Below are 14,822 nucleotides of genomic sequence, written 5' to 3'. Positions count from 1 at the left end.
TCTCAAAAAATAAATAAATAAAAATCTTTAAAAAAAATAACACTTGCAGGATGTACATTGTGGTGACTGTACTGAGATTGATTGTTACAGACATATTAAACTCTTTGTAAAATACATTTAAATGTATTAAATGGTTGCATCCTGTTTATACAGAACATCGATCCAATAACAAAAATAGAGAATAGCAGCTGGAAATTTATCTCATTCAATGTTCAGAGTTAAAAGGGTTAACCATTCATTCCATTATTTTCTGCAGATATGTCCTTTTTTAATATTGAAATCTGATGGCAATTAAATTCTGAGGTTTTTCCAAGCTACTATATGAAGAGGATGCTGAAGGCCATCACTCTGCTTCAGCAGACTGCATCATACAGACTCTTCCATTCATCAGTTCTATCAGTTCTGGCCGCTTCCAAAATATCCCCAAGAATCCAGTTTTATATCTGTCCAGGAAGTTGGGTGCCGAGGATCGGGTATCAGTACAGGTACATTTAAGTGGCAAGATTATAGTCAACAGACTCTGAAAATGGAAAGTGGCAGACATAGCAAAGCTGGTGAAGCCCCAGCCACCTCACCCTTCCAGGCCCAGGAAAGAAGAAGCGTCTACACAAGCTGGTGCATAAGCAGCAGCTGTGGTGTCACATGGAACATGGCTGTCTGGAGATGCTTCATATTTCTGCCTCCTCTTTGCTGCATGATCTTGGACAAGTCACTCTGAGTCCCAATATCCTCATCAATCAAATGTAGACAAAAATGAAAACATTTACTTCATTGGATTATTTTGAAAAAAAAAAAAAGCCTCATAATGTATGTGAAAAAAACATTATTAACTTGGGATACATATCACTTTTAGTTATTGTTTGTTTTGGAGGGGGTTGGTTAAATGAAAAATACTACTAAGGTTGAGTTCCCAGATATGGGTCGTAAAAAACATGTCTCTATTTTTTACTGTTCAATAATACACAGTCATCACTGAAAAGTAAAAACACCAAACACATGCATGTTTACGCACCCTCACCTCTCCAATGGCAGTGTTTCATTGACACCGGCTTGCCCTTGGCTTCCGAGCAATGAAAGGCAGTGACATTGTACTTCCCTTCTTTATAAGGGATGTACATCTATCACCACTATCCTTAAGCCCTCTTTCCTTGTAATTTTTCTTAGGAAATCCTTCACTCAGGTTGTATTTTATTCTAGAAATTTGAGCATTTCTTTTACAAGTATTTAAATTATTAGTCCATCTGGAGTTAATCTGACATAGGGTGGGAAAGATATGTCATATTTTTGCAAATGCTAATCCATTTACAAAATAGATATCTTTGCAAATGGCATTCAACACCAGTTATTGAATGACCCTGACTTTCATCACTGATTTGAGTTGCAAATATTTCCATATACTAAGTTACTAAAAATATTTGAGAAGGTTTTTGGATGAGACATTCCATTGAATTGTCTGTTCTTTGCCCATTCACTTTCACATATTTTAATTAACTTTATACAAACTTTCCTATCTAATGGGTGAGGCCCTCAACTTTCTTTTCCATCATCAATTGTCTTTTTAGCATGCTTATTCTTTCTGAACATCTTTAGAGTCTTTTTATTTTATATTCTAGATATCTATGAAAATACAAAAAAAAAATCTCCAAACTCTCAATTTAAAGGTGACTGACAATGTGATACCAGAAGCAGGATGTACGATTTATAAATTCTAAGGAAATTGGAGCTGTATTTAGAAAACCTCCCATCATCCACTTGAAAGATTCCCTAGCTTTGCTGCTCTGAATATACACACCTTTATTACTGCAATTAATTTGCATTTTATTTTTCTAAATGTTGGCTTCCCCATCAGAGTCTGAGCTCATTTGAGGCAGGGGCTATTTCTTAAGTATCTTTTGTACCATTGCACATTGATGGGGACATAATACATGCTCAAAAAAATGTTCAGAGAATCAATTCATGGTACACAAAACTCTTCTGTTTGGCAATTCCATGGCCATATTTTCCCCCTGTCTTTGCTGGAGGGCAAGATCCTGGGGCACCCAAGGCTCACCCACCTCAAAGGTGAGGTTTTCCTCCCCAACCTGGCACAGGTTGGCAAATGTTGACTTCTTCCATATTCACTTCTCTCTCCCCATGTTAGGATGTGAAAAACAAGGCCTCATGTAGTCTGCTAACATTTTCATAAGAAAACCAAGGTGGCTACTGGGAGGATGTGACAAGCAAAAATGAAAACAGTTCCAAACTGCCCAGGTGGAGACTGACTCCCTGAAATGACCTCATCTAGGCCAGGGTACCTGACCTAATTTTTGTTGAAGAGTGCAGAAATGGGGCCTTCGGTATGACTTTGAAGCCTGGAGTCTCTGGAGGACATTAGGAAGGAGGTGCAAGTGGATGGCCCTGGGTGAAGAGGCCAGGAATAGCACATTATTCTTCGGAAATTGATCTCCCTCGGGTTTGCTTTAAAATGTCACGGGGAGCTTTCCTTTTAGAGTTTCTGGGTAGCCCCACATGTCAGATGAAGAACCAGAGGTTTTCTCTTGCAGCACAGGATTCACTGGTCAAACTGGTCACAGAAGGCCCTCTGAGCACGGACAGCTGTAGCGATGCCCTGGTGGAAGATAACGTACACCTGTGTTGATGCAGACTCCTCATTTGTGGTCAGTTGAAACTCCTGGAGTGTCACATTTAAAGGAGGAAAGAAAATAAAATCATGTGACTGAGCTCTCTCTCTACTGTCTTCTCACTTTTTCATAGCAGTTTGGGGGAGCTTAAGGTTGAACTTCAGAGAATCTCCTAAAACCCACAGGAAGTCAGGCCTGAGGCTGGAGACAGTTTGGGGGCTTCTCATGCTTCTGCCAAGGACACTTTTGCCAAAAGCCCTCCAGGGGATCTCTAGGACAGAACTCACACGTCCTGAGCACAGAAGTTCCCACACTTCCTTCAGGTCCTCCTTCCCTGAGTGCTTCCAAACATTCCCAGCCCGCCTGAGATGAAGAGGCCAGATTCTGACCCAGCTGGATCCTTATGGACTGGGCCTAATTCAGCTTCCTGCTTTGCTAGTTTTCCTGGTGTTTGTTTGCAAAGGAAACCTTGATTGCACAGCCTGTGGGAGGGAATATTCTCTCGGGCTCTTAGGGCCTGTTGCTTCTGTGGAAAGACAGGCACAGTACAATCAAGGCTTTCTTCTCTAGTATAGGGAACAAGGCTTTAGGGACTTCTTTTGGATTGGGGCAGGTACAGAAAGCTCAAGGGCCTGGGGTCAGCAACCTTAGGGGTGGCTGTGCTGCCCTCTAGGAGTTGCCCTTGGACCTCAGGTTGTAGGAAGCTGTACCTTACAGCCTGAAGCCCTGCCTCACTGTAGACAGTCAGCTTTGACCAAACTCTCAGCTTTGCAGCAGAGGGGTGAGCTGAGGGCCACCTGTGCTGATTATGCCACATTAATTCTGGCAACCAGTAGGGTGACATGTTGGAGCGATCTCCCCCTCTCTCCCATACAAGAACAGATAACAGTTGAACATCATATGAACACCCGTGTCTGCCTCTTGGAGCCCTGGAGCTGAGGAAGGAACAAATGTCCAAGGGCTTTCCATGATTCTCTGCTCAGGTCCCACTGTGCTCTCATTCTCCTCAGAGGAAAGTGACTGGCACTCACCCAGCGCCCATGTGTGCTTGGCCTCAGGTATTACCTTGTTTCAATCTTACAAACCATACAACATTGTAACCTAGGTAGTACTAGCACTCATTTCCCCTTTTCATTCCTTTTTGTTATTTTTATCAAAGAAGAAACTGAGGTCCAGAGAGGCACAGAGGCTTGTCCATGGTCACAGAGCAGAACTTGCATCATGTCACATGCTTACAGGAGGTCTAGAAATGCTTGCTGGTGGTGAGATTTAATTTAAAGCCAAATAAAAGACAGGTTACCTTGTGGTTTCTTTCATTCATTATTTATTTGTTTACTACCTCTCAGGAACAAAGCGTTAAGTTTTAACATCCAGCCAATTCATCATTCCTTGTAAGAGCTGTGTCTATTTTAGTTTTTAATTTTTCTCTTTTTCTCTCATCCCCATTGTTTTCTCCCCTGGAGGCACCACCACTCCTATGTTTGGTACGTGTCCTTGGGTATGCGTCCTTGAAAATATATGTGTAGCATCATTTTACATAGAAATGTGTGTTAGATTGTATACATAGCATTGTGCGAAACATTTTATTCTATTTCCTATTTTTTGTTTAAAGATTTTTTTTAAATTTTAATTTCTCTGTACGTGGCTTTAGGTCCACCTAGTTCGCGGCTTCTGAGTGCTGTGTGGTATTCCACGGTGTACATCTGCATTCCCCCAATGATGGGTACCTGGACCACCTCCACCTCTACCTCGCCACTGCACAAATAATGGTGGTGAGCATCCCTGAACATGTGAGAGCTTTTCAGGGGGAAATGTCAAGTCTCTGTACTTTCTGTTGCAGGTCAAAGCATGAAAGGAGAGCTGGACAGCTGGAGATGGTGTAATATTTATTTTACATGCAACCAATAGGAACTGGAGGGCATCCCCCATTAAAGGGACTACTTTACAAAGAGAACCATTAAAATGAATGTAAATCACAGTAGCCTCGGGGACTGTTTAATAACAATCTGACTTTTTATTGGGTGAGCAGGAGATGTGCCAGCTTTCTCCTTACCGAGTCTTCTGGATCTTTTGCAGAGAGAGATTCTATCTGAAATGCTATGGAGATTACCGAGGGCAGAGGGCTGCTCAGGGAGTAATGGCCATAAATCCAATTAGTAACTCACTTTCTCTTTTGCCACAGGCTCCATTTCGTCCAAACACATGGGAGATAATTCCATGCTCTGGAACCTGGTAAATCCTGGGGGCTCCATGATATCCTGCCACCAAGACACAAAGGTTTCTTGCATGGGAAAAGGACTGGAATGATACACACTAAACCATAATTCTAGAGTGGAATGGTGTGGGTGCCTTGTCACACTTTATTCTGTATGCTTGTGTATCGCTTCTGACAAAAGGGTGTTCCTGTCTCATTCGTGAAATAAGGAAAAGGAAGAAAAACTTCAGGGATTTCTAGAGACATTTAGCAAGACTAGAGATAACAGGATTCCCCCTTCTTTCTGACTGAGAATACTAAGGCAGCAGGGCTGCCAAGAAAGTTAGGGGATCCTGCTCCAAATAAGGAGGGCTGACACAGCTTGTGTTTCTTGACTCCTCCGAGTCAGTCCTGGGTCTGCAGGTGAGATCAATCAGCAGAGCACCAGGGGCTTGAGGAGCCCAAGGACTGAGTCAATTAAGTGTCTTGGATTCCAGAGCACTACTTGGTTGAGAACTTGCATACTTCATAAACCAGATTCTTTAATGACGAATTTTTATGATCCAAAGCAAAGAATTGAGATGACTGGGGTAAAAATAAAATGTTTACTTATTTTATTTTAATTTGGTGTTTAAAAGAATATTGCATAACTGTTTCGCTTCTTTCTCCTTTGAGATAAAAAAGATGCACTTTGAGAACTGCTCATCTAGAGGATGGACACAATCATATAGGGTTCTTTATTTCTCTTGTTATGTATCTTTTAGAAGATGCTTCCTAGGGTTTGCAGTTTCGTTAAAATGATTGAAATCAAAATATGAATGACCAAACCATACTTTTGCTGAGTTTATAGAAAAAACACAAAGGATTTGGGTTTGAATCTCGGACTTGTCATTTACTAACAACCTTGAATAAGTGATCTAACACTCTGAAGCTTTAGTTTATTATCTTAAAAATAATATGAATAATATGTAATTCATAAGAGTTTTGTGAGGAATGAATAAGATACTGTAGGAAGAACTTTCAGTACAATGGCTTGCACACAGTAAGCTCTCAATAATGATACCTGTAGTATTTTAACAGGCGCATATTTATTATTATTACTTTCCCTAGTATGACTCCAGGGATCATTGAGGTATTTCCTGGGTACACTAATACCCCGAATTCTTCAAAAGCAGAGCCTGAGACAAGGATTTGTGTGCAGGATGTTTATTCAGAAGGTGATCTCAGGAAGTGCCATGAGGAAGTGAATCCAGAAAGAGAAGAAAGCCAGTACGTGTATCTCTATAGGCAACTGGACACAATCCTGGGGACCTCCCAAGGAACCATGTGAAATATACTTTAAAGAGCATAGGATAGGGATGCCTGGGTAGCTTAGTGGTTTAGTGCCTGCCTTCGGCTCAGGGCGTGATCCTGGATTCCCGGATGGAGTCCCACGTTGGGCTCCCTGCACGGAGCCTGCTTTTCCCTCTGCCTGTCTCTGCCTCTCTCTCTGTGTCTCTCATGAATAAATAAATAAATAAAATCTTAAAAAAAAAATAAAGAGCATAGGACAGGTGCCAATAGTGTCTCCTACAACTACATAAATTCAATCTCCGATTAGGTTTTGAGTATGTGTCACCTTTGTGTTTAAACGTTTTTGTTGTTGTTGTAAGTCAGACAACTGTTTCCATTTAGCTGACATTCTCCATGTTTGGACAGAGCCACTCTACTACTGTAGTCTTCTTTGCCCATTTCTTGTCCATGATCTGATGATATAGGGCATGGTTTATGCTGCAATATGTCTCAGCATAGTAAACACATCTGTGACACTAAGTTCAAATTCACCTGTTTACCATTCCATTTAAAGTTGAGGTAAGTTACCTCTTAACCAGGTTAACCTTTACCAGGTTACCTCTGGTTCTCAAATTTTAGGTGCAGGAGCTTCTGGAAATCTTGGAGCTCTTTATAGAGAGCTCTACACTCATTGCAGAACACCACAAAATTCTGATATATTTAATTCCAAAACATGACTAGAGAAAAATGATAGCAAGAAATATTACCATGTGATGAAATTATTAACATGGACGTGCAAACTCACATATCAGTTCAATGTAATTGGCTCTTTATGAGTTTCCACTAATATTTGTTTACTAATTAATCATTAACTTGTTATCTGCTGGAATTTGCTAGCAGATAAGCAATAGTAGGCACCATAGGTATCAGAAAAACATGTAAAGAGAAACATTAAACATGGATACAATTTTATCCCTTTTTACATTAATCTGAGACAAAGAATCCCTAACTCCCTTTCAGGGACAAAACCTCTCTGCCTGATTTATAGAACACTGGCATTGGAGAACCCACTTAAAGGGTCAATTAAATCACTGTAGTGCCAGTTTAGGAGGACATTCAATAATCAAAATGAGGGAGATACCGTGATTCCAGGATAGTTGGCAGTTTCCAAGAGTAGCAGAGCAAATAGAATCTATGTTGTAGCCACTGCAGAAATAAAATGTGAACTTCTGACCAATTTATAATATATTACTTGTTTTAGGAAAGTTTTATTTATTTTAATGTTTTGCTCTAAATTAAACAACTAAATATAACTGAAATAGCTGTCTCCTTTGCTTACACTATTCCTTACTTCCAGACACCCATTTCCCAAAATTGGAATGCTTCTACCATCTTTATTTAAGGCATACCTCAAATCTCTTGTCCCCACAAAACCATACGTCGGCCACCTGCACTCGGATCATCTCTGGAATTCTTATACTTTCTGTACTACTCATTGATACACTCTCTTACACACACACACACACACGTGTGCACCTGTGCACACACCCCATACTCTCCTTCTGTCTTTCCTAACTAGACACAGTTTACATTATATCAGTGTTTGTGCTCAGCAAGTGCCCTGTATACAGTGGACACATGCAAATATATTAGAATCATATAATCAGGCATTGCCCTAACATTATTTATAGTCCACTCTAACAAACACCAATGTTTCTCAAGATTGAACCATGTCAAGATCCCTCAAAGAAAAAGAAATTTGTGCACCTTTAGTGTTGGCTTAGAATTTTTAAGTACTAAATGTGTTTAAGTATAAAATAGAGCATAAACTCCTCATACTTATATCTCTAATGCAACCATGAAACTAAAACAGTTTACGACTAAATGCAAATAAACCCAATATATTCCAATTAACATTAATAAGACAGATGATGCTGTTTGGCTGAAACTACGTTGCTCTTCAGGATGTGAGTATGATACTGATAATGAAGGTTTTTTACAATTCAGCACAGCTGTATGTAGGTTTGCTGTGTGACTGGTCCATTTTCCCATTTCAAACCACTTTGAAATTGTGTGCAATAAAATACTGTGTCATTTGCATTTGAGTTGGCATGAATATATCACTTATGTATTAATTTCAATCTCTCTTCATTTCTTATTTACCTGTGACAATGAAAGTACTTCTTGGGATCAATGTGGTCTTAAATACAGAGAATATGAAATCATGTACAGTGGTCATCCAAAGACAATGAAGATAATATTGTTAGCTAATATTTACAGACCACTTAGTATGTGTCAAGACTGTCCCATTTAATTCCCATTTTTGCTGCTTGAGAAAGATGCTATTATTATCATGGTTTTACAGGTAGGGAAATTGGGGCTGAGAAATTCAATAGCATTTTCAAATCCATCCCATATATAGAGAATTTAAACCCATAAAGTCTGACTCTGGAACCTGAACACAATACTTAAATTCATGTGTTTAGTTTATCATTAAAATAACACAAAATTAAAATTATTGTTGTTCAGAATATCACACTCCAATGTTTGATATTTCTCTACACCACAATTCATTATATGCTCAGTAATTCATATCTGTAGATTTTTTTGAACCACTAAATGCTGGTGTCATTATAGCCAGCTTCATGTCCACAATTAAACAAGTGCTTTACTGAGGGGCACCTGGGTGGCTCAGTGCTTGAGCATCTGCCTTTGGCTCAGGTCGTGATCCCGGAGTCCTGGGATCAAGTCCTGCATCAGGCTCCTTGCAGGGAGCCTGCTTCTCCTCTGCCTAGGTCTCTGCCTCTCTGTGTGTGTGTCTCTAGTGAATAAATAAATAAAATCCTTAAAAAAAAAAGTGCTTTACTGATAAAGAATCCATAACTTAATTGTAGTTCTCAGTAAATGTAATATATTCAAAAGAGTTAAATAATATCCTTTTCATGCTCTACTATTATACTAGTCAGACAATGTCTTCATTCAGAAGCCCATTGATTTCCCCAATAATCAGCTTTGGAGCAAGTTGTTGATGACAGCGGAGAGTGGAATTGACCTGCAGGGCAGAAGAATCTACGAATACATAGTTTAAAATACATAGCCAAGTTCTTCTGAGATTGGAGTTAGACTTTTTCTTTCAGCTTATTGATTCAAGTTCTCCAGAAGCCAGTATGTCCTCACCCAACTTGAGAAATATGCAGACTTCTTTACTCCTTCTGGTTGCTAAAATAAACAAAATAAGCTCTTAAAATATAGCTTATTACCAGTGTCCTTCCATGTTCAATTGACAGGTTCAGTTAGGAAAACATTTGGACGAGAAAAGGATATACCTTTGGTTGCACCCTCCCCCCAACCCCATCCCAAATTCAGCAACATAGTACTGTATGTGTTTGGTCAAATCTCTTGCCATTCTTTTTTTTTTTTTTTTTTTTAAATAATAGTGTGATTAAATTATTAGCTTCTGTTTCTCAAGTAAATAGGCAACTTTAGGAATGAGGACAAAGCTTGTACATTTTAGGCCTGTAAGGAACAATGATCAATTTCCTCATAATCCTGCAAAAGATGTTGACTTCTCTGATTTATCAATCTTCCTTTGTGGGGATCCCTGGTGGCTCAGTGGTTTGGCGACTGCCTTTGGCCCAGGGTGCGGTCCTGGAGTCCCGGGATCGAATCCCACATCGGGCTCCTGGCATGGAGCCTGCTTCTCCCTCTGCCTGTGTCTCTGCCTCTCTCTCTCTCTCTCTCTCTCTCTATCATAAATTAAAAAAAAAAATCTTCCTTTGTACTCACAGCACATTGCACTGGCCAAGGTTAGACCCAACAAAGTATCAGACAAGTTCTCTAAGCTTAAGAATATTACAAGCTTATTGCTATATTTGGAGTCAAGTGCAGCAACAAGAACTTCAGGATTTGGCTACCATTCCTTCCATCTTCAAAACAACTTGGTTAGGTAAAATTTGAGTTATTGCGCTCACGTAGACAAGGCTATTAGGGTACAGGAGGTGAAAGCTAAGGTCATACAACTAATTAGTGGCTGAGCCAAATCTTGGAGTTAGGTTTCTTTGTCTTTGGTTTCTCCCACTAGACCAAATCATTTCTTTAGGGCAATGCCAACACAGCATTCTAGAAGGTGTTTAGATTTATTTCTAAGGTTGATCTGGCTCCATCAAGAATATATTAAAAAAAAAAAAACCCAAAACAAAAACACCACCTGATTTGTAATTGGAGCCTGAAGTAACACCCACTGCCTGAGCTGATGATTTTGTTACCAGCTGCTGGAACACTTCAATGGGAAGACGTGAAATTCCTGCAGGAAATGACTCCAGGCAGCTCTGAATTAGTAAGGAAATTAAATGACTAACTTCAATGTTTCCTGGTTTTTGTCTATCTTAATTAACGATTTATTTTGGTAAAGAAAAAATTGAACAACTTTCTAATAGTCAACATGTAAAATTTAATATCTGTTTATAGTAAAAATATGATTCCCACGTCTGTTTTTATTTAAAGAAAAAAATGTCTTTAAACAATTTTCAGTAACTATATTCATTAAATGGTTCTTAAAAAAAAAAAAAAAGGACCCAACAATTACAGCATATGTGTGTGGGAAATATCAATTTCCTTTTCATAGTTCCCAAAGGTGCACTTGAGAAAAATGTGTTGATTATTAACAGGGCTAATATTTTTGTGGTAATGTTATTACTGAACATCTACAATAATTGGAGTTTGAGATTGACAGAAGTATTATAGCCAGAATACATTATTGATTTCCAGTCACATTAAATATAGCATGGGCCTAATTGAATGTTGTTATGACTTTTGATACATATTTTGATATGACTCTTATTTTACCTTCATTCATTTATTTAACAAAATTTACTAAATGTGTGCTATGTGTCCGGCTTTCTTCTAGGTGCTGAAAATACGTGATAAATTAAACAAAGCTCTTGCTCCCATGGAGATCATGTTCTAGTTGAGGGAGATGGATGATACCGAAAAGCAGGGAAATCTGTCAGGTAGTGGTAATGAGGTGAGAATGATGGAAGGTGCTTCTTCAGATGAGGTGGAATCAGGCAGCTGGGTAAGTCCTGCATCGGTCTCTTTGTAGAAACTTGATGACTTAACACTTAACTCATCATGGCATCCTGTCCTGTCTTGTCCCGGACTCACAAGTGTTTAGCATACATTTTTGAGCTCAAGGATAATGGAATACAATTTCAAGAAAGCTGCTTTTTATATCTGTGTGAATTTCCCCTTTCTTTCTGGCTTTCTTTACTAGATAATATGTCTTAGGAATGAAGAGAATGAGGCAAAATTAAGATTCTCATCACAGAGCTGGTTTGCTGTCTTGCCAAAAAACTTGTATGCAAACTTTTATCACTAGTTAAGTTTAGAGGCACCAACTTTATTTTTACTAAAACGAAATAAAATTCTATCTGATATCTCAGGTATGACTATGAACAGCAACAACAGGTGGTACCTTTCATTGAACAATAGAACCGAGTACCGAACTTCTCATACAATTTTTTTTCTTATTTTCACGAGAGCCCTCCATATGGGTACAACTGTTCCCATCTTATAGGTAAAGAAACTGGGACTCAGATACATTAAATGTGTTCCTGGAGGTTCCAGAACTATTAATACCCCACATAGTTGGAGTGTTATGTCACTTCTAGATCCCATGCTGCTGGGAGGAATGAAGGAGATTATCTTATCTAACATCATTTGACATAAGGGCAAAAGGAGACAGCTCTTGTGGCCTGCCCAAAGTCACAGAGCCAGTGAGCTGGTGATAGAGTTGGGACTAGCTCCAGTTGACTGTGCTGCCTCCCTATGAAAGCTGTGAAAACCAAGCTCTATAACTCACTACCTTTCCAATAAATGTCCAGGACCCCTCCTTCATACCATACTTTAAAAAAATCAATTCCAGGTGAATCAATGATATAAATATGAGAGATAAACAACAAAATTTTTAAAAGAAAAAAACAGGAGAATATCTTCATGACCTTGAGTGGGCAAAGAAGTGCTAACAAACATGAAAGTTAAAAATGGGTACACTGAATTATATTAAAATTAAGAATTTCTGTTCATGAAAGGGTGCCATTAAGAAAATGAAAATGAAAATCACAGGATAAGACAAGATATCTGCAATATGTATATCTAGCAAAGGCCTCATATCCAGTGTGAGTGCAAGTGTGTATATTCATTTCTACAAATAATGGCAAAAAAGGCAGTTAATCCAATAGAAAAATGGACAAAAACCTGGAACAGGTATTTCACAAAAGAGGATATAGTACTAGCTAGTTAACATATGAAAGGGTGCTCAACATTCTTAGTTATTGGGAAAATTCAAATTAAATCTACAATTTGATACTGTTACACACTTCCAAGAAAGATTAAAATGAAAAGATAGAATATTAAGTTGGACTATATGAAACTGTAATGTTTTCAGGTCAGAAATAAGCAAATATCAACAATTTCATATAGTTTAATCTGTACCAAGTATTGAGAAGGACTTGGAAATCCAGAGCTTCAGACACTATTTGTGAAGTATCAGTTGGCACAACCCTTTGCAAATCTGTTTGGCAGTATGGCAGTTAGCTATTGCTGTGTAACAAACACTGAAGCTTACTAACTCAAAAAAAGAACTTTTAAATTTATACAAGTCTTGTTGGCTAGGTGGTCAGCTTGCTGGTCTGTGTTAGGTTCAGTTAATCTCCCCTGGGCTTATTCATGCACTTGTGATCAACAGGCAGAATGGCTGGGGGCTGGCTAGTAGGATGGCCTTGTCCAGGATCACCTGCTCTCCTCCTCATGGCTCCCACAATCCTTCAGCAAGCTAGCCTGGACATGTGATCAAGGAGAAGCCAGAGAAAAGGCAAAAGCAGGCAAGTGCTTTTATGAACTCTACTTATATCACGTTTTCTCCTGTCTCGTTGGCCAAAGCAAGTCACATGACCAAAGCTCTGAGTTAGCATGGGAGGGAACTATGGTGGCATAAATACATAGATGCATGAAATACTGGGCCAGGATTTATTCAAACTGGACAAACATGTATATACTCTATGATCCAGTAATTTCACTTTTAGGTATATACCTAACAGAAAGGTCTGCGTGTGCTCACCAAGATACGTGTCCAACAATACAAACCGAAGCACTGTTTGTAATACTCTCAAACTGAAAACAACTCAAATATCCATCCATGTAGAGTGGATAAGCAAGCATACTGTGCTATATTCATGCAGTGGAACAGCATACAGCAATAAGAATGAATGGATTACAACAACATGTAGACAGATAGGTACACAGATAGGTAGGTAAGTAAATAGATAGATAGATAGATAGATAGATAGATAGATAGATAGATTGATAGATAGATAGAATAAACAAATAAACAGTAAAATAAATCTATGGTGTTAGAAGTCAGGCTGGTGGCTAACCTCAAAGAAAAGTAGCGACAGGAAACGGGCAGGCAGGGCTTCTGTGGTATTAGTCATGTTCTAGTGCTTGGTCTGGGTACTAGTTACATCACTGTGTTCATTTTGAGAATGTTTATTAAAATGGACACAGGTTTTATACACTTTCTCTATGTGTGCTTACATCACCGCAATTTACATAAAATCAGGGTTTTATTTGTTTGCTATTTAATTTGCGTTCTGTTCTCCTATAAAAAAATTCAGGTAACTTTAATTCCATGGATTGTTTCCTCTGTGAAGGTGGTTGGATTTCAAAATTAACAAGCAAATTAGTTGTATCATCATTAAGGTCACCACTTAGTTCTGTTCAATTCAATTCAATTCAATTCGACTTAGTAAAATGGATTGAGGGCCCAAAGCACAGTGTCAGCACATTGGAAGCTAAAAGGAGAATGAGGCTTCCTCTTTGGTTGCTTTTCAGACCTCATTGTGCACCTGAATCAATCCAGGGAACCAGTAAAATGTGCTAATTCATGGGCTTCAACTCCACAGATGCTGATTTTGTCGATCTGGGATGGAGACTAACATATAACATTTTTAATTAAGCACCGGAGGTAATAACAATGCTATAAATCTTTGGATCACATTTTGACAAAACTAGCAGGAATTAATAATCAGTGGCAAATAAATTTTGTTTTTAAAGAACTACTAACACAAGATACAAACTATAATAGAACTATAAAGAACATGACATTGGATGGAGGAGTTACAATTTATTAAAAGAAGTGGGATTGAGTTAAATTTGGCATTGAAACAGGGCATTTATAGGAAAGGTTATAGCTGCATTTAATGAAAATATACCTAGAGCTTACTGTATGCCAGGTACTTGTCTTCAGGGGTGGAGATACAGTAGTGAACAGCACAGACCCAAGTGTCTGCCCAGTAGAGTTTTTGTGTTGGTGAAAACAGTCTTCCTCTAGGTGAAGGCAGCATCTACAGGGAAGTACCAAGAAATAAACCAAGAGAGGCAGAAAGGAACCAAATTGTAGAAGCTTTTTGGCATCTAGTACTATTTTTATATTCTAAACTAAAATAGTTTCTTCCATTCTTTGGGTCCCAAACCTTCAAATAGCTAAACTGTTTTCTTGTCATACTCTCCCCTTTGTGATTATTCAGTCCCACAATGCATCTTTAGCAACCCCATTTTACCTTTGCTGTTTATGTTGACCTCTGGTTTCCCTCCAACTTTATCACATCTTTTTTTTGTTATTTTTTAATCCAGAGCATTCTGGGTAATCTCACAAGAATTATAAAAAGATTGTCAAT

At 38.7% G+C, this 14,822-nt stretch overlaps 1 pseudogene; it reads right to left on the bottom strand.

Moving 5' to 3' along the window:
- Positions 1-317: 317 nt before the first annotated feature.
- On the bottom strand, positions 318-544 carry LOC100682917 (annotated as a pseudogene).
- Between the last annotated feature and the right edge of the window lie 14,278 nt (positions 545-14,822).

The sequence above is a fragment of the Canis lupus genome, chromosome 7 (assembly GCF_011100685.1).
Source record: "Canis lupus familiaris isolate Mischka breed German Shepherd chromosome 7, alternate assembly UU_Cfam_GSD_1.0, whole genome shotgun sequence".
Classification (NCBI taxonomy): domain Eukaryota; kingdom Metazoa; phylum Chordata; class Mammalia; order Carnivora; family Canidae; genus Canis; species Canis lupus.
This window is presented reverse-complemented; position numbering and strand designations above follow the sequence as displayed.